General features: G+C 46.3%; 1 protein-coding gene and 1 pseudogene across 1 annotated transcript in view; both read left to right on the forward strand.

The window, feature by feature from the left end:
* Positions 1-21,236, forward strand: part of LOC126278126 (signal-induced proliferation-associated 1-like protein 2) — a 788,230-nt gene that overhangs the window by 254,576 nt on the left and 512,418 nt on the right. The window lies entirely within an intron of this gene.
* Positions 16,666-16,783, forward strand: LOC126279780 (5S ribosomal RNA; annotated as a pseudogene).

Consider the following 21,236-nt stretch of genomic DNA (forward strand, 5'->3'; position numbering starts at 1 on the left):
TTGGTAACGGTGTTTTTGTCGCCTTAATGGCATTCTTGACCAACATCAACTCGAAGATAAATAACGCTCACGAGCCTGCCGGTGTGGCCGTGCGGCTCTAGGCGCTTCAGTCTGGTACCGCGTGACCGCTATGGTCGCAGCTTCGAATCCTGCCTCGGGCGTGGATGTGGGTGATGTCCTTAGGTTAGTTAGGTTCCAGTACTTCTAAGTTACCTCACAGATGTTAAGTTCCATAGTGCCCAGAGCCATTTGAACCATTTTAGAGAAGATGAAGTAAATATTCCAAAATTCGAAACCAGAATACCTCATAGCATGAGTAACATAAGAGTAGATATCTTAGGTGCTGCAAAACAACTCCTATCACTAAAAAAGGCAAGTCTTCCGGTCCAGATGGTATACGAATCAGGTTCCTTTCAGAGTATGCAGACACAATAGCGCCTATCGTAGCAATCGTGTACAACCGCTCACTTGACGAAAAGTCTGTTCCTAAAGCCTGGAAAGTAGCACAGGTCACACCAATATTCAAGAAAGGTGTCGTGTTATGTCCGCACTATAACACCACAAATATCCGGTGATAACCCAATTTATTTGACCTTCTGTCACTCAAAACAAAATTTAAGTGCGACTACACAACACTTCGCTGGCTGTAGCGCCAAGGAGAAATCAGAGTCACTAGTAGAGAATACAAGTGCAAATCACTGCCAACCAGTCGATACCGAAGCGTCGCAAGTTTCCAGCCAGGGAGGCCACAGTACGGTTCGGTCGTCGTGAATCCCGCAGTCGGGTAGTAACACAGTCATCGGCGAAGATTGAACTGGTTAAACGGGCTCAGTGAGCTCGCTTAAATCCGCAGGTCCGGCCAATCAGTGTGTTGGTAGATGGCGCCCTTATACGGCTGCTAACTCTGGTGGCAAGGGCAGCGCCGCCAGGGTAATCCGCATCGATAGTGGTGTGTACGCTGGCGCTAACCCCGCGACGACGCGTTCACTGGCGCCAGTTGTTGACATCGTATGCGGCGCCAGCGGTGCTTGCTGTGTGCCGCGCGTGTTGTAGCACTCCGCGCCGAGTTGACGGCTGCTGTGCGGCGGCCGATACGACAAAAGGAAATAGGAGTAACCTATTGAATTACAGACCCATGTCACTGACCTCAATTTGCAGTAGGATTTTGGAACATATACTGTTCTCGAACATTATGAATCACTTTGAAGATAATGACTCATTGATACATAACCAACACGGACTCAGAAAATATCGTTCTTGTGCAACGCAACTAGTTCTTTATTCCACTGAAGTAATGAGTGCTGTCGACAAGGGATCTCAAATCGATTCCATGTTCCTATGTTTCCAGAAGGCTTTTGATACCGTTCCTGACAAGCGACTATTAATCAAATTGCGTGCATATGGAGTATCGTCTCAGTTGTGTGACTGGATTCGTGATTTCCTCTCAGAGAGGTCAATGTTCGTAGTGATAGACGTTAAATTATCGAGTAGAACAGAAGTAATATCTGGCGTTGGGAAAGGTAGTGCCATAGACCCTCTGCTGTTCCTGATTTACATAAATGATCTAGGTGGCAATCTGAGCAGCCCCCTTAGGTTGTTTGCAGATGATGCTGTAATTTACCGTCTATTAAAATCATCAGACGATCAATTCCAATTACAAAATGATCTAGAGAGAATTTTTTTATGGTGCGAAAAGTGGCAATTGGCACTAAACAAAAGTGCGAGGTCATCCACATAGGTACTAAACGAAATCCGATAAATTTTGGGCATACGATAAATCGCACAAATCTAAAGGCTGTCAATTCGTCTAAATACCTAGGGATTATGATTTCGAGCAAATTGGAAAGACCACATTTATTGTGGGGAAGGCGAAATAAAGACTGCGCTTTGCTGGCGGAACACTTAGAAGATGCGACAAACCCGCTAAAGAGACGCCTACACTACACTTGTCCGTCTTCTGCTGGAATATTGTTGCGCGGTATGGGATCCTTACCAGGTAGCATTGACGCAGGACATCGAAAAAGTACAAAGAAGGGCAGCCCGTTTTATGTTATCGCGTGAGAGTGTCACTGATATGATACGCGAGTTGGGGTGGCAGTCACTGAAACATAGCGATTTCTTTGCGGCGAAATTTATTTACGAAATTTAAATCACCAACTTTCTCTTCCGAATCCGAAAATATTTTGACACTCACCTACGTAGGGAGAAATGATCATAATAATAAAATAAGAGAAATCAGAGCTCGGACGGAAAGATTTAGGTATTCCTTTTTCCCACGCAACATTCGAGAGTGGAATGGTAGAGAAGTAGTATGAAAATGGTTCGGTGAACCCTCTGCCAGGCACTTAAGTGTGAATTGCAGAGTAACCATGTAGATGTAGATGTGTTTAAAGCAAAGCTAATTCGCATCCTCATAATGGCGCTACTAACACCACTCTTATGCGACTTGCGCCAAATTTGAAAGGACATCATTTTCAGATGCAGAAACACATCTACCGACTTTTGTTTACGTCTCGCAACTCCTTCTTGGTATTTCGATTATTTTGTTTCGTCACTGTATAGGTGGAACACCCTAGCATTAAGCACATTTCAGGTGACATGAGGCTGGTTTATGTGGCACCTTATTCACTCAACGAAAACGAGCGGCCTCGCGAATGACATTTACGTCAACCTGCCATGGCTACGTTCCCAAGAAGACAATTACTAAGTTCCTGTGGTGTCCCGTTGCGGTGCGTGCTGGCGCATCATCATTCCGGAGAAATATCTTCCGTCATACTTCTCTCTGTCTCGTTCAGTATGCGACTTTTTCTCTATTTTTAGCCTTTAGCTATATCTGAGCGAGAGAACTCACACAGCTTCAAAGGATACGCCTATTTCACTCCCTCACGATTCTCTTATAGGCTGTAAGAATTTTTAAAAAAGAATTCATTTGTCTTCATTGTTACAGTGAGTCATCTACACTATACGAAACGTGCTCTTGCTTACTAACATAATCATGTATTAAAGTCCACAAATACGTGTGATGACGTGGCGCATAGGTTTTATGTTGTGTTTTTTTAATTTATAATTGGTGCAATGCAGGGATTCGATATGTGGCCACTCGAAAATATCAACGTTTACCGTTGTAAAGATCTGATTCATTAAAACCAAGTCCCCGTATTATCATTTTACCCACCCAGTTATTTAACTTTGAAAAGAAAGAAAATAATAAGTAGTGAAAGTTTAGTGATCTGACGTATAACAAATAGGGTAAGCACCGTCAAGGCAGCGATATAATATGAACAAATGAATGACGGGTCTTGGAAAAAGAAAGCAGAGAAATATGTTATCAAAGTTTAACGACGCAAAGTTTACTATTTACTATTGAAAGGTAACAGTGGTGCTACAATTAAAAAATACTGTCAATTATAAACCAATACGCAAAGATTTACTTATGAAAGAATTCTGATTCAATACAAAAGACTATATTTAAACTTCATTAACAGAGATACCGCTAATCAGAGGATATAAACCACTGTTGTTTGTTTCCGTAGTAACAAATACATCTTTGGGCTGAGACGACAACTCCTTTATAAAAATCATTAACTGCAGGACCTTTTATACCTCTTGAAATGTTTAATGGTGTAATTAAGAAGTAAGGTTAATTAACTAAATTATATAATGCCAAGTACAACGTTGTGATCTGACATATAACAAATAGGGTAAGCACCGTCAAGTCAGCGATATAATATGAACAAATGAATGACGGGTCTTGGAAAAAGAAAGCAGAGAAATGTGTTATCAAAGTTTAACGACGCAAAGTTTACTATTTACTATTGAAAGGTAACAGTGGTGCTACAATTAAAAAATACTGTCAATTATAAACCAATACGCAAAGATTTACTTATGAAAGAATTCTGATTCAATACAAAAGACTATATTTAAACTTCATTAACAGAGATACCGCTAATCAGAGGATATAAACCACTGTTGTTTGTTTCCGTAGTAACAAATACATCTTTGGGCTGAGACGACAACTCCTTTATAAAAATCATTAACTGCAGGACCTTTTATACCTCTTGAAATGTTTAATGGTGTAATTAAGAAGTAAGGTTAATTAACTAAATTATATAATGCCAAGTACAACGTTGTTCTTACCTGAGTAACGAGTTACATGGTGTCAGTATTACATGGTACAGTAAGACCGTCCCGTATAATTTTCACTAATAGTAAAAAAATGAAATGATCAACGTAAAAAAAAAGAAAAGAAATGATCGTATGGCATTGTTCGCCGGGAGGCGCAATTCGGGGGAGTTTGGCCGCCGTGTGGCAAGTACTTTTTAGCTGACGCCACTTCGGCGACTTGGGAGTCAATGATGATGAAGGACACACACCCGGGCCCCCTGCGTTGTAAGCGGTAACGCTACGGAGGCGAACCACTAATGGTAATTTGTGCGATACTCAAGTTTGTGGTGTTTTGATGATTTCTATAATTAATTATGAGCTTCACTCAAAATTTCAGTGGGATCGTTACAATTTTATAATGTTGGACAGCTTACTTACCAATTCGATCGGGTATCAAAGTGCTAACTGATTTCTGAATTGCTCATAGAGTGTTTTCAAGAACGTTATATTCTGAGAGGTTAGACTGAGAGATATTGCCTGTCTTCACGAATTAGTAGCAATTCATTTCATATATATTCAATTTTTTTCTCGATTTGTACTGTGTTGGGGTGACGCCTGAACGTTTTATCAGGGCTCGATACACTATGTGTTCAAAAGTATCCGGATACCCTCAAGAACATACCTTTTTTGTATTAGGTGCATTGTGTTGCCACCTGCTGCCAGATACTTCATATCAACGACCTCGGTAGTCATTACACATCGTGGGAGAGCAGAATGGGCCCTCCGTGGAACTCACGGACTTCGAACGTGGTCGGGTGATTGGGTGTCACTTCTGTTGTACGTCTGTTTGCGAGATTTCCACACTCCTAAACATACCTAGGTCCACTTATTCCGATGTGATAGTGAAGTGGCAATATGAAGGGATACGTACAGCACAAAAGCTTACAGGCTGCTGACCCCGTCTGTTGGCTAACAGAGACCGCCGACGGTTGAAAAGGGTCGTAATGTGTAACAGGCAGACATCTATCTAAATCATCACACAGGAATTCCAAACTGCATCAGGATCCACTGCAAGTTCTATGATAGTTATGCGGGAGGTGAGAAAACTTGGATTTCCTGGTCGTATGACTGCTCATAAGCTACACATCACACCGGTAAATGCCAAACGACGCCTCGCTTGGTGTAAGGAGCGTAAACATTGGACGACTGAACAGTGGAAAAACGTTGTGTGGAGTGACGAATCACGGTATACAATGTGGCTACCGATGGCAGGGTGTGGGTATGGCGAATGCCCGGTGAACGTCATCTGCCTGCGTGTGTAGTGCCAGCAGTAAATTTCAGAGCCGGTGGTGTTATGGTGTGGTCGTGTTTCTCGTTGAGGGGGCTTCTACCCTTGTTTCGCGTGGCACTGTCACAGCACGGGCCTCCACTGATGTTTTCAGCACCTTCTTGCTTCCCACTGCTGAAGAGCAATTTGGGGATGGCGATTGCATCTTTCAACACGATGGAGAACCTGTTCACAATGCACGGCCTGTGGCGGAGTGGTTACACGACAATAACATCCCTGTAATGGACTGGCCTGCGCAGAGTCCTGATCTGAATCCTATAGAACACCTTTGGGATGTTTTGGAACGCATACTTCGTGCCAGGCCTCACGGATCGACATAGATACCTCTGCTCAGTGCAGCACTCCGTGAAGAATCGGCTGCCATTCTCCAAGAAACTTTCTAGCACCTGATTGCACGTATGCCTGCGAGAGTGGAGGCTGTCATCAAAGCTAAGGGTGGGTCAATACCATATTGAATTCCAGCATTACCGATGGAGGGCGCCACGAACGTGTAAGTCATTTCCAGCCAGGTGTCCGGGTACTTCTGATCACGTAGTGTACGTGGACACTCGTAGGCGGCAATTCCGGCCCAGTGCACTTGCCCGAGACGCCGCCATACTGGCAGACGGTGGCCATCCAGATGTTGCAGGATCGCGATTCATCGCTGAAAATGCCACGCTATTCATAAGCAGTTTATGCTTCCCGGTCACCGCCCCACTCCGAATGCAGCCTTTAGTGTAGTAGTGTTAAGGCAAACTACGCGTCGAACAGTAATTCCCTAATCCGGTTGATTCCAGTATCCGAGCAGTGGTGCGGGATGACGCACATATTGCAGGGAGTACATTACTTGTGTCCAGATGGCAGGAGCAGATGTTGTGTTCGTGTACGAAGTAATTTTGACATCCTACCGCCTCTTCTAAGTATTTAGCTTTTTTTTCAGACAGTGTATTAATTTAAAGTTCCTTTACTGCTTTGCCTCTCTTCTGTGGAAGAGCTAGGCACTCTCCGTGTTGCACTTCCACCACCGCAGGGAAGTTTCACTACACTCCGAAAATCTTGACGTCCGCATTTACAGGAGAGTTTTCACGCTGAATGGCCCGTCAATTATGGGAGTAGAAAGATTTGCATAGCATTATACTAATGTGTGAGTCATCATAATTAGCCATTTATCATTAACTGCTGTATACGGGCCTTTTAAAAAGCTTCTTTTACGGGTTTAAGGACCGCCTCCGTAGCCGAATGGATAGTGGCGCCGCCTTCGGCGCGGAAGTAAGCGGGTTTGTTGCCCGGTAGGTCATCTGGTTTTTTTTCTGCTCTAGGGAGGCCTGGTGCATAGACCACTCATCACTTGTGAGGCCAAATGAGGAGCAGCTCGAATAAGCACGCAGCGGCATAATGGGAATTTATCTACTAAGAATGCCACTCGCATTGACTGCTCCTCGCACTGCCTTATACGCAACAGTCGGACAGTTGGAACAGGCCTAGGGCCTAATCCGTGTCTGGTGGTTACGTTCACGATTTTAGGATTTTCATTTTCTGTTGGTTTCTATATGTCGTCAATTTTCATAAGGTCATCTGTAAATCAGAGAATTTCCTTTGTCGGAGGGAGGAAGACGGAAAGGGGCGGACGCTGAAAAGTCTCCGGTCCCGGTCGCCGCTGTCTTTATATTCAGCCCTAGCTGTGTTACCTCCATCTTGAAGCACAGTGGGCGAAGAAGGAGCCAATTGACTAATTTTACCTGAGAGACCCACATCGGCAATCGCATAAACCACCATGGTAAATTTTTAAGTTCGATACGTAAGTTGAAATTCACTGCGAATTTTCATCCCCCCGCCCCCCTCGTGTAGTAGAGGAAATCGAATGAACGTTTTTGAAACAGCTTTTGACAGTGAGTGCAACCGAACGTCAGCTACGCTTCTCATGTACAAACTGTTGCTACCGTTCGCGAACCATAATTTATACATATTAGGACAATGATAGGCCAGAACATTACGACCACCTACCTAATAGCTGGTATGTCCTCCTTTGGCACGGATAACAGCGGCGATGAGTCGTGGCATGGGAACAGTGACGCCTAAGTAGGTCGCTGGAGGGAATTAACACCACATCTGCACACACAAGTTCCAATTCCCGCAAATTCCGGGGATGGGGCCGATGAGCTCTGACGCCACGTTCAATCACATCCCATATGTGTTCGATCGCATTGAGGTCTGGCGAGTTGGGGGCCAGCACATCAATAGGAACTCGCCACTACGTTCCTCGAACCTTTCAGTGACACTACTGGCTTTGTGACATAGCACATTATCGTGATGAAAAATGTCACTTCCGTCGGGAAGCATGATTGTCATGAAGAGTTGTAGTGGTCTGCAACCAATGTACGATGCTCCTTGGCTGTTATGTTGCCTTGCAGGAGCTCCACTGGAGCCCTGGATGCCCACTTGAATGCTCTACACAGCATAATGGAGCCACTGCCAGCTTGTCTCCATCCCGCCGTAAAGGTGTCAAGGAGCTGTTCCACTGAAAGATGATGGATTCACGCCCACTCATCGACGTGATTACGAAGGTATCAGGATTCATCACGCCAACGCTCTGCCACTGGGCCAGTCTCCAGTGCCGATGGTCACGTACCCATTTCACTCGTAGCTGTCGGCGTCGTGGTGTTAATGTTAACACATGCTTGGGTGGTTGGGTGCAGAAGCCCATCGTTCGGTGCACTGCGTGGTCAGACATACTTGTACTCTGCCCAGCATTGAAGTCTGAAGTTAGTTCCGCCATAGTTCGCCTCCTCTCCTGTTTTACCACTCTACCCAGTCTACGACGTCAGCGATTTGTAATTAGGGGCGGCCGCCCAACCCTACATCTGGACATAGTTTCACTTTGGTTTCGTCTTGTGTGAAGACACTCATCGCAGCACCTCCTTTTTGTGAACCATTAATTATTTATCATCATTATACTTCGTGAAGAAGTGTTCTGAAAATCTGTAGACCGTTGACTTGTCAAGGAACGCGCTACTACTTCAACCTCAGTTTAAAAAACTCAAAGTTGAACTCCGTAACACCCTCTGTAAAAACGTCACCAAGAACAACCTTTAAGACGATAATTTCACTTTGGTTTCATCTTGTGTGAAGACACTCATCGCAGCACTCCTCGAACACCCAACAAGTCGTGCAGTTTCCGAAATGTTCGTGCCGAGCCTCCGGGCCATCACAACCTGCGCTCGGCCAAACGCAGATAGATCGCGCACCTTCCCCATTATACGAGGGGCGTTTGAAAAGTCCGTGCAAAAATAAAAACTACCTACGTATTTTGGGTAAACCTTTTTTATTTTTCGACATAGTCTCTCCTTTTCGACTTATACACTTAGTCTAGCGTTGTTCTAATTTGTTGATCCCTTCCCAATAATAGTAATTGTGCAAGTCTGCAGAATAGCTATTAGCTGCTGCAATCACCTCCTCGCATGAATAAAATCTTTGTCCCGCCAGCCATTTCTTCAAATTGGGGAACAAATCGTAGTCCGAGGGAGCCAAGTCTAGAGAATAGGGGGGATGTGAAACGAGTTGCAATCCTATTTCCATTAATTTTGCGACTACAACTGCTTCGGTGTGTGCTGGTGCATTGTCATGATGGAAAAGGACTTTTTGTGGTCCAATCGGCGGCGTTTTTCTTGTAACTCGGTTTTCAAACGGTCCAATAACGATGAATAATATGCACCTGTCATAGTTTTACCTCCCAAAAGACAGTCGCCATAACCTTTTCTCCCGAATGAATGGTCTTCGTCTTTTTTTTGTGTGCAGATTCTACCTTGTTTAAATTGTTGTTTGGTCTCAGGAGTGTAGTAATGTATCCATTTTAATCCACAGTGACGAAACGACGCTTAACGTCCTGTGGATTCTTCCTGAACAGCTGCGAACCATCCTTGCAACACTTCACACGATTTCGTTTTTGGTCAAGCCTGAGCAATCGCGGAACCCATCTTGCGTATAGCTGTCTCGCGTTCAAATGTTTATGCAAAATATTACGTACCCGTTCATTCGAGATTCCCACAGCACTACCAATCTCACGCACGTTCACTCTTGTGTCATCCATCACCATATCATGGATTTTATCAATGATTTCTCGAGACGTAACCCCCACAGGGCGTCCAGAACGTTCAGCACCACTTGGGCCCATATGGCCACTCCGAAAATTCTGAAACCACTTATATGTTCAAATGGGTCTGAGCACTATGGGACTTAACTTCTAAGGTCATCAGTCCCCTAGAACTTAGAACTACTTAAACCTAACTAACCTAAGGACAGCACACACATCCATAGCCGAGGCAGGATTCGAACCTGCGACCGTAGCGGTCGCGCAGTTCCAGACTGAAGCGCCTAGAACCGCTCGGCCACTCCGGCCGGCTTATATGTTCTAATCGAAGGTGCAGGATCACAGTGATGTTTATCCCCGCTGAGGCGTTTTGCGTTTCATAAAGTAATGTTTAATCACCACACGAAATTCTTTTTCGTCCAGTTTTTGACAATCACTTGACTTCCTTGATTCACACGAATGCCAAACACAAAGAAATATGCCAATATGGGTGAAACTTGGTGTGTGTTCTTTCCAAAGATGCTACTAACTAAACATGACCTCGATACGTGCCGGTGGTGCCATCTCTCGGACTTTGAACGGACTTTTCGAACGCCCCTCGCACACATGGGCAACACGCCCTCTAATGTTAAACATCGCATATGTGTCTGCGGTTCCTCGTCCAGGTGACAGTGCTATGGCGTGGACGGGTTTATATCGATTGCAGGTCGGTGGTCATAACGTTCTGGCTGGTCAGTGTAAGTGCCGGAAGAGCGCTGAGGATGACAACCAGAGGGCCATGGAAAGAAATGGCACCCCAGACTATCACTCCCGCTTGTCGGGCTGTACGGCGGACGGGGGCCAGGTTGGTATCTAATAGCTGCTGGGGCGTCTCTAGACACGTCTTCGCTGGTGATCGGGGCTTAGTTGGAAACTGGACTCGTCACTAAAGAAAAAACTACTCTAGTCACTGTGATTCCAGGCTGAAGACGTGTGTGGGGATCCCCGGGCAGCGGTGGAGTAGCGAACTAACTGTCGCCCACCATACTGTCTGATAACCAGGAGTTATTTCGTAGCACAGCCGCTTTGTTTGTAATACGCGACAACCTTACAGGACAGCGGTATGTCGACATTATTCCACGTCCCGGTTTGTTGCCGCTCACGGCAAGCCATCCTGGGCTTACATATGAGCGGGAAAATGCCCGACTCCACACTGCAAGAGTTTCTACTTCTACTTCGTGTTTGCGAAACCATACCATAACCAGCAAGGTTGCCGACTAACATCCCAACTGAAAATGTTTGGAGCATTATGGACTGGGCCTTCCAACGGTCTCGAAATTTTGACGGACTAACGCACCAATTGGAGAGAATTCTGTACTGTATGCCACAAGAGGACTTAAAGCTACTCTACAAATCAGTTCCAAGCGGAATAACTGCTTGCGTAAGGGCAAGAGGTGGGCCAACGCGTGATTAACTTTCTCAAGTTGTAACACTCTTTCTCCTGAATTAATCATTCAATTTTTCTACAGAGCGAGGTGGCGCAGTGGGTAGCACACTGGACTCGCATTCAATGCTACGTCCGGCCATCCTGATTGGGTTTTAGGTTTTCCGTGATTTCCCTAAATCGCTCCAGGCAAATGCTGGGATGGTTCGTTCGAAAGGGCACGTCCGACTTCCTTCCCCGTCCTTCCCTAATCCGATGAGATCGATGACCTCGCTGTCTAGTCTCCTTCCCCAAAACAATCGCCGCCCGGGGTGGCCGAGCGGTTTCTGGGCATTTCAGTCTGGAACCGCGCGGCCGCTACGGTCGCAGGTTCGAATCCTGCCTCAGGCATGGATATGTGTGATGTCCTTAGGTTTGTTAGGTTTAAGTAATTCTAAATTCTAAGGGACTGATGACCTCCGATGTTAAGTCCCATAGTGTCCAGAGCCATTTGAACCAACCAAAACAACCCAACCCAATTTTTTTGAAATTGTTATCATTTGTTTGTTTTTACATGTACATCACGCCTACCGATTTCCTTCCCATTTAGATTAGTTCATAGTGCTGCGTCTTCTTCTTTCTTATACAGTGTATTATATGTTTCACATTTTCTTCTTCCCAGATACAAAGAAGGAGATCAATCAGTCACAGGGAATGTAAGTTTATGTTTATCCATTCCTCGTTCTACCTCATTCGGATCGCCTTTTTACGTCGAACTAAGTCTGTTGTCCGCAGCTCTTGGTCTCGCGGTCGCGTTCTCGCTTCCCGAGCACGGGGTCCCGGGTTCGATTCCCGGCGGGGTAAGGGATTTTCACCTGCCTCGAGATGACTGGGTGTTTGTGTTGTCCTCACCGTTTCATCATCATTCATGCACGTGGCAAGATTGGACTGAAAAAGGTTGGGAATTCGTACGGGCGCTGATAACCGTGCAGTTGAGCGCCCCACAATCCAAACATCATCATAATCATCATCATCATCATACGTCTGTGTGCGGTACCTTTCGATGACAGGGCGTTTCTGAAGCTAGAACGCAGTTACAGACGCTTCAGACAGGCGGTACGGTGACGTACAGAGTAAAACTCGTACCTGCGACATGGTATTGCAGTGAAGCTTCTGCGTCTCCCGTCGCGAGTGCCTCGGCCTTTCCGCGGAGCTGTCAGTTTTATGACGATGACAAGCTCGCCTCGTCGCCGGATTGGCGAGAAGTCGCCGGCGAAGCGGTGCGTGGCAGATTGGAGGCTAGGCGGCGATGTGAGGGGAGCGGGCGGCTGGCGCTCTGGCCGGGTGATGAGTCTTAATTCGTGTCGTCATTTCCCGGGAAGAGCAGCCGCGGCCGCCCCTCGTTAAGACGATAACCGCCGCAATTGGAGAGGTCGCCAGCCGACGCCCCAGCGGCGCGGCCAGCTTCTCACCGGCGCCGACGCTGGCACACTGTCGCCAGCATCTGCAAGCGGTAGAAAGTTCCGCTGCCTCATGACGATCTTCCTCTTCGCCCTTCCCTCTACGCTGCCGGAAAAAAATTGCACACCCTTTTAAAGATTTATTGTCGCAATAGTACATGTGGAGTACATGGAATGATTACATTTGCAGATCTATAGCTCAAGCGGTTCCGAGGTACCAGGTATCAAGTCATGCTGAACGGCACATTGGCGGCAATGCAGGCGCTGGCGCTGGCGCTGGCCTCCAGTCGATCGTACAGTTGGCTAATACTGCGCTGTGATACGTTACTACACTTCCGCGCTACCTGTTCGCGTAGTCCCGTAACAGTTCTTGTTGACGAGTCGCTCGAGTCACTTCTCGTCCTGTGGTGAGTGGTGACTGTATCATCTGGAGTGACCCAAGGAAGTGTGGTAGGTCCGCTGTTGTTTTCTATCTACAAAAATGATCTTTTGGGTAGGGTGGATAGCAATGTGCGGCTGTTTGCTGATGATGCTGTGGTGTACGGGAAGGTAGTAGTAGTAGTAGTAGTAGTAGTAGTTGTTGTTGTTGTTGTTGTTGTTGTTGTAGAGGGGTTTTAGGCGCACGACAGCAAAGTCTTCAGCGCCCGTTCAGTAACTTAGTGAGGCGGGTGTCAAGAAAAATCCCAGAACGGGAATATAAAACGGAACAGAAAACATGGGTAACAATAGTTGAAAAACATGTGCTCACCCACACCAAAGCGTGGGATGAAGCAGAGCGTCAGCAGTAAAACATGTACAACACAGGAAGAAAATGATAGAGGAAGCTAAAACAATGTAGCAGATGGAAGTGGCTGGCTGACCGCAAGGAAAAAAGGGGAGGAGTCAGTCACTCTGCAATACACTAAAACCTCCAGCCTAAAATTTTAGGCCATAGTCCACGGGAAGGTGTCGTCGTTGAGTGACTGTAGGAGGATACAAGATGACTTGGACCGGATTTGTGATCGGTCTAAAGACTGGCAGCTAACTCTAAATATAGATAAATGTGTAAATTAATGCAGACGAATAGGAAAAAGAATCCTGTAATGTTTGAATACTCCATTAGTAGTGTAGCGCTTGAGACAGTCACGTCGATTAAATATTTGGTCGTAATGTTGCAGAGCGATATGAAGTGGGACAAGCATGTAATGACAGTTTTGGGGAAGGCGGATAGTCGTCTTCGGTTCATTGGTAGAATTTTGGGAAGATGTGGTTTATCTGTAAAGGAGATCGCTTATAGAACGCTGGTTCGACCTATTCTTGTGTACTGCTCGAGCGTTTGGGATCCCTGTCAGGTCTGATTGAGGGAGGACATAGATGCAATTCAGAGGCGGGGTGCTAGATTTTTTACTGGTAGGTTTGATCATCACGTGAGTGTTACGGAAATGCTTCAGGAACTCTGGTGGGAGTCTCTGGAGGAAAGGAGTCGCAGTACAATTTTACTGCCGCCAACTTATATTTCGCGGAAAGACCACAGAGATAAGATAAGAGAGATTAGGGCTCGTACAGAGGCATATAGGCAGTCATTTTTCCCTCGTTCTGTTTGGGAGAGAAGATGCTAGTTGTGGTACGAGGTACCCTCCGCCACGCCCCGTATGGTGGATTGTGGAGAATGCATGTAGGTGTAGATGAGACAAGTGTGGAGATAGTGCTGGCCAGGGAAGGGGCACTTCTTGGAGAGCACATTTGAGTTTCACGGGTAGTGTGTGGGTGAGCATTATCCTGTTGGAACTACACATCACATTCCTGTCGAAAGAATGGATCTAATTCATTATAAACATAGCGAGCGCTGGTCATCGTCTCCTCCAGAAACACCAAAGGTGTAACAGAGTTTTGGCTTATCGCACTGCAGCTCATAAGGCCTTAGTTGGAGTCAGTTTGTCGTGTACGAATGCAGTCTACAAGGCAACGCTCACCAGGTCTACGTCGTATGTACAACCAACCATCACTTGCGCGCAGACAGAATCTGCGTTCATCGCTGATGACTACGGGTCGCCATTCCATCTTCCAGCTGGCCTCCTGGCGGCTTCCGTCGAGCCGTGTACGTCGATGTAGAGGCGTGTGTGCCTGCCGGTATACCCACTTTTAATAATCGCAGCAGTTTATGTTGACACGTCTGGCCTCACAAACTCTCTTAACTGTGCTGTGCCAGCTGTACGATCTGCCACTGCTGCCCTTACAATACAGTAGTGGAGGACGTCTGTTCTACGTGGACTTCCAGAATCTCGTTTGCGGATGTATGATCACGTGACCACTGACACCAGCAACGTTGCTCAACTGAGCCAGCCGATGTGAACGAGCGGTTCTAGGCGCTACAGTCTGGAACCGCGTGACCGCTACGGTCGCAGGTTCGATTCCTGCCTCGTGCATGGATGTGTGTGCTGTCCTTAGGTTAGTTAGGTTTAAGTAGTTCTAAGTTCTAGGGGACTGATGACCACAGCAGTTGAGTCCCATAGTGCTCAGAGCCATTTGAACCATTTGCTCAACTGATGCAGTATGTCCAACTCGTACGGCGTTTCTCCGAAAGGCCACAATTTGACTTCTTTCCAACTTGCTCACTTGGCTGTATGCAAGAAGCACGAGTGCGTCTGCGTGACATGGTTGCCTGCTTGCTTCACGCGTCTGCACCTCACTGAGCATTCTGCCTGCGAGCATTCCCTGTTAAAAGGATAGACACAGATGTAATCTAGTAGCTACGCCACTGCACTCTCTGTTGGCGGATGACGTTGGAACCATTTTCAGTTCGTCTTTTAGCCCTCAGGCGATGTAGTCTTTCCGGATTCACTATCTTTTTTCGGCAGTGTGTAAGTGCCGGTCTCCTCATCTCAGAGTAGCGCTTGCAACATACGCATCTGAAACTCTTCAGCACTGTTATTTTTCCTTGTTTTCCCAAAGTCAATGATCGTTCCCTCTTCAGCTCCGACGGAACTCAGTCTTGCTCATTTATGAAAACACCATTCTAATCAACCAGTTCGTCTTGTTTACATGGGCCACAGACTCCGACACCCGCCATCTGTTAGGAGTCTCGAGGCTCTCTGCCGCATCCTTCGCCTAATCCGCTAATGGCCGCTGTCGACAGGGGATCTCAAGTTGATTCCGTATTTCTAGATTTCCGGAAAGTTTTTGACACCGTTCCTCACAAGCGACTTCTAATCAAGCTGCGGGCCTATGGGGTATCGTCTCAGTTGTGCGACTGAATTCGTGATTTCCTGTCAGCAAGGTCGCAGTTCGTAGCAAATCATCGAGTAAAACTGAAGTGATATCAGGTGTTACCCAGGGAAGCGTCCTGGGACCTCTGCTGTTCCTGATCTATATAAATGACCTGGAGACAATCTGAGCAGTACTCTTAGGTTGTTCGCAGATGATGCTGTAATTTACCGTCTAGTAAGGTCATCCGAAGAGCAGTATCAGTTGAAAAGCGATTTAGAAAAGATTACTGTATGGTGTGGCAGGTGGCAGTTGACGCTAAATAACGAAAAGTGTTAGATGATCCACATGAGTTCCAAAAGAAATCCGTTGGAATTCGATTACTCGATAAATAGTACAATTCTCAAGGCTGTCAATTCAACTAAGAACTTGGGTGTTAAAATTACGAACAACTTCAGTTGGAAAGACCACATAATATTGTGGGGAAGGCGAGCCAAAGGTTGCGTTTCATTGGCAGGATACTTAGAAAATTGCAACAAGTGCACTAAAGAGACAGCTTACACATTCGTCCTCTGTTAGAATATTGCTGCGCGGTGTGGGATACTTACCAGGTGGGATTGACGAAGGACATCGAAAGGGTGCAAAAAAGGGCAGCTCGTTTTGTATTATCACGTAATAGGGGGGAGAGTGTGGCAGATACGATACGCGAGTTGGGATGGAAGTCATTAAAGCAAAGACATTTTTCGTCGCAGCGAGATCTATTTACGAAATTTCAGTCACCAACTTTCGCTTCCTACATAGGTAGGAATGATCATCAAAATAAAATAAGAGAAATCAGAACTCGAACAGAAAGGTGTAGGTGTTCATTTTTCCCGCTCGCTGTTCGGGAGTGGAATGCTAGAGAGATAGTATGATTGTGGTTCGATGAACCCTCTGCCATGCACTTACATGTGAATTGCAGAGTAGTCATGTAGATGTATATGTAGATGTAGATCCCTTTACAATGTGCTCCCCTTGTGTTCCAGCAACCTCCTCCCTCCTTCCCCAACTCTTTCGTTTGTACCCAGACCACGAATTAGGACAGATCTATATCAAGGACCTGGGCAACGGCCTTGCCGCAGTGGATACACCGGTTCCCGTCAGATCACCGAAGTTAAGCGCTGTCGGACGTGGCCGCCACTTGGATGGGTGACCACCCGGACCGCCATGTGCTGTTGCCATTTTTCGGGGTGCACTCAGTCTCGTGATGCCAATTGAGGAGCTACTCGACCGAATAGTAGCGGCTCCGGTCAAAGAAAACCATCAAAACCATCGTAACGACCGGGAGAGTCTTGTGTTGACCACATGCACCTCCTATTCGCATCCTCATCTGAGGGTGACACGGCGGTCGGATGGTCCCGATGGGCAAATTGTGGCCTGATGACATAGTGCTGCTTTTATATCAAAGACCTAAAGTTTCGGTCATCACCATTACGTTTCGGTGTCTGTTCCTCTCCGTTGTTGAACATCAGTGTGTTATCATTTATAATGGTGGCTCTAGAACAAGGGGAAGACGGGAAATGCTGTTACTCTCGTGCTGGTCAGGAACAACATTTGTTGCTGGGAACGTACAGAGTTTCTCTTCCCGGACGACGTGCGTCGCCGGTTGTCAGAAACGATGTTTCGACAATTACCGCTTGGACGACTTGCGGCGTGGAGTTGACAGCCATCAAGAGAGACTTAAGTTTTAGTAAATAGACCTCCTTAGATCGCGTTGTAATTTGTTGTGACTCAGTGACCTGTCTCCAGGGTACTGATCCATGTTACTCTTCTCAGCCAGTGATATCTCGCTTATCCTTACCTTCTCTCTGACCTTGGTCTTACTGCTTGCTCAGTTGTTTTTCTTTGGTTCCCAATTCATGTGGATATCCCAGGTAATGAACTGACCGATCGTTTGGCTATAGATTCAAATGGGTCAAATGGCTCTGAGCACTATGGGACTTAACATCTATGGTCATCAGTCCCCTAAACTTAGAGCTACTTAAACCTAACAAACTAAGGACATCACACACATCCATGCCCGAGGCAGGATTCGAACCTGCGACCGTAGCGGTCGCGCGGTTCCAGAGTATGGCGCCTAGAACCGCTTGGCCACCCCGGCCGGCTGAAATTTGGTGCTACAGAAGAATTCTGAAGATTGGGCCGGTAGCGGAGGTACTGAATAGGACAGCGGAGAAAAGAAATTTGTTGCACATCTAGACTAAAAGAAGAGAGCGGTTGATAGGACGCATTATGAAACATCAAGGAATCACCAGTTTAGTGTTGGAGGGATTCAGGGTGGGGGATTGTAGAGACAGCCCAACAGATTAACACAGCAAGCGGATTTAGAAGTGTTTAAGTTGAAGTAGTTGTTTGGATCAAAAATGTTCAAATGTGTGTGAAATCTTATGGGACTTAACTGCTAAGGTTATCAGTCCCTAAGCTTACACACTACTTAACCTAAATTATTCTAAGGACAAACACACACACACACACACACACCCATGCCCGAGGGAGGGCTCGAGTCTCCGCCGGGACAAGCCGCACAGTCCATGACTGCAGGCGCCTCAGACCGCTCGGCTAATCCCGCGCGGCAGTTGTTTGGAGAGGGATAGTCTTGAACAGCACAGAGTATCGTGGAGAGCTGCATCAAACCTGCTTTTGGACTGAAGACCTCAACGGCAGCATCTGTTTGCCCTGTTGGATTCACGCCCTTACATTATATCGATCCCCTTTATCTATAGAATGAGCTTCTTTTGACGTGTGCGGCCGATGGCGTCGTGTACTCCACACGCCTGTGACGTGGGAGGCTTGCCGGCTGGCCTGGAGAACCGAGCGTTGCCCCTAGGCGGTGTCTCCTGTTACGTTCACGCTCGGCGCATGCGCACGTGACCTTTTCGCCGGCACGGCGGCGGCTGCGGGCAGCGTTCCGCATCGGCCCGCTGTTTGTTGCTCTTCCCTCCCTCTCAACCCCCCTCCCCTCACCGCCCCCCTCCGCCACTCCATGCACACTGCATGCAGCCAGCCGCAGACGAACTCTCCTCACTCTGGCTGTCAAGCGAAATAAACTGCTGTCCCTCATCACGACGTGCGTCTTCCGCTTCTCGCCGCCTGCTGGTCACTCAGCGCAAGGACACATCCCGTCAGCTCACGTTATTTTACAGGAGATAGCCACACTGGTGATTTGTTAATTTCGCATCAGACTGTTATAGATATCCAAACTTTCACTAGTATCTTTCCCTGTCATCGTCGGGAAGGTGAGTCACTACCAGCGCAAAAATGCTTCTATCGCAGCACAAAAAAAGCGATTAGGCTCCTGGTTAGAACACTGGCTGAGAAGTGGAATACAAATGCCCCATTCTCCCTTCTTCAGCACCTTTAAAACTCCCCCCATGAACCATGGACCTTGCTGTTGGCGGGGAGGCTAGCGTGCCTCAGCGATACAGATAGCCGTACCGTAGGTGCTACCACAACGGAGGGGTATCTGTTGAGAGGCCAGACAAACGTGTAGTTCCTAAAAGGGGGAGCAGCCTTTTCAGTAGTTGCAGGAGCAACAGTCTGGGATGATTGACTGATCTGGCCTTGTAACACTAACCAAAATGGCCTTGCTGTGCTGGTACTGCGAACGGCTGGAAGCAAGGGGAAACTAGGGCCGTAATTTTTCCCGAGGGCATGCAGCTTTACTGTATGATTAAATGATGATGGCGTCCTCTTGGGTAAAACATTCCGGAGGTAAAATAATCCCCCATTCGGATCTCCGGGCGGAGACTACTCAAGAGGATGTCGTTATCAGGAGAAAGAAAACTGGCATTCTACGGATCGGAGCGTGGAATGTCAGATCCCTTAATCGGGAAGGGAAATGGACAGGTTAAAGTTAGATATAGTGGGAATTAGTGAAGTTCGGTGGCAGGAGGAACAAGACCTCTGGTCAGGTGACTACAGGGTTATAAACACAAAATCAAATAGGTGTAATGCAGGAGTAGGTTTAATAATGAACAGGAAAATAGGAATGCGGATAAGCTACTACAAACAGTATAGTGGACGCATTATTGTGGCCAAGATAGATACGAAGCCCACACCTACTACAGTAGTACAAGTTTATATGCCAACTAGCTCTGCAGATGATGAAGAAATTGAAGAAATGTACCATGAAATAAAAGAAATTATTCAGATAGTGAAAAGAGATGAAAATTTAATAGCCATGGGTGACTGGAATTAGAGTGTAGGAAAAGCGAGAGAAGGAAACGTAGTAGGTGGATATGGATTGGGGCTAAGAAATGAAAGAGGAAGCCGCCTGGTAGAATTTTCCACAGAGCACAACTTAGTCATAGCTATCACTTGGTTTAAGAATCATGAAAGAAGGTTGTATACATGGAAGAACCCTGGAGACACTAAAAGGTATCAGATAGATTATATAATGGTAAGACAGAGATTTAAGAACCAGGTTTTAATTTGTAAGACATTTCCAGGGGCAGATGTGGACTCTGACCACAATCTATTGGTTATGGCCTGTAGATTAAAACTGAAGAAACTGCAAAAAGGTGGGAATTTAAGGAGATGGGACCTGGATAAACTGAAAGAACCAGAGGTTGTACAGAGTTTCAGGGATAGCATAAGGGAACAATTGTCAGGAATGGGGGAAAGAAATACAGCAGAAGAAGAATGGGTAGCTTTGAGTGATGAATTAGTGAAGGCAGCAGAGTATCAAGTAGGTAAAAAGACGAGGACTAGTAGAAATCCTTGGGTAACAGAAGAAATATTGAATTTAATTGATGAAAGGAGAAAATATAAAAATGCACTAAATGAAGCAGTCAAAAAGGAATACAAACGTCTCAAAAATGAGATCGACAGGAAGTGCAAAATGGCTAAGCAGGGATGGCTAGAGGACAAATGTAAGGATGTAGAGGCACATCTCACTAGGGGTAAGATAGATACTGCCTACAGGAAAATTAGAGAGACCTTTGGAGATAAGAGAACCACTTGTATGAACATCAAGAGCTCAGATGGAAACCCAGTTCCAAGCAAAGAAGGGAAAGCAGAAAGGTGGAAGGAGTATATAGAGGGTCTATACAAGGGCGATGTACTTGAGGACAATATTATCGAAATGGAAGAGGATGTAGATGAAGATGAAATGGGAGATACGATACTGCGTGAAGAGTTTGACAGAGCACTGAAAGACCTGAGTCGAAACAAGGCCCCCGGAGTAGACAGCATTCCATTGGAACTACTGACGGCCTTGGGAGAGCCAGTCCTGACAAAACTCTACCATCTGGTGAGCAAGATGCATGAAACAGGCGAAATACCCTCAGACTTCAAGAAGAATATAATAATTCCAATCCCAAAGAAAGCAGGTGTTGACAGATGTGAAAATTACCGAACAATTAGTTTAATAAGCCATAGCTGCAAAATACTAACACGAATTTATGTAAAGAGCGTAATTCAATGCGTTTGTCGCAAACATCAAGCGTAGAGTACCAGAATTAGATTTTCACTCTGCAGCACAGTGTTCAAAAATGGCTCTGAGTACTATGGGACTTAACATCTGAGGTCATCAGTCCCCTTGAACTTAGAACTACTTAAACCTAAATAACCTAAGAACATCACATACATCCAATGCCCGAAGCAGGATTCGAACCTGCAACCGTAGCGGTCGCG

The sequence above is a fragment of the Schistocerca gregaria genome, chromosome 6 (assembly GCF_023897955.1).
Source record: "Schistocerca gregaria isolate iqSchGreg1 chromosome 6, iqSchGreg1.2, whole genome shotgun sequence".
Lineage (NCBI taxonomy): Eukaryota > Metazoa > Arthropoda > Insecta > Orthoptera > Acrididae > Schistocerca > Schistocerca gregaria.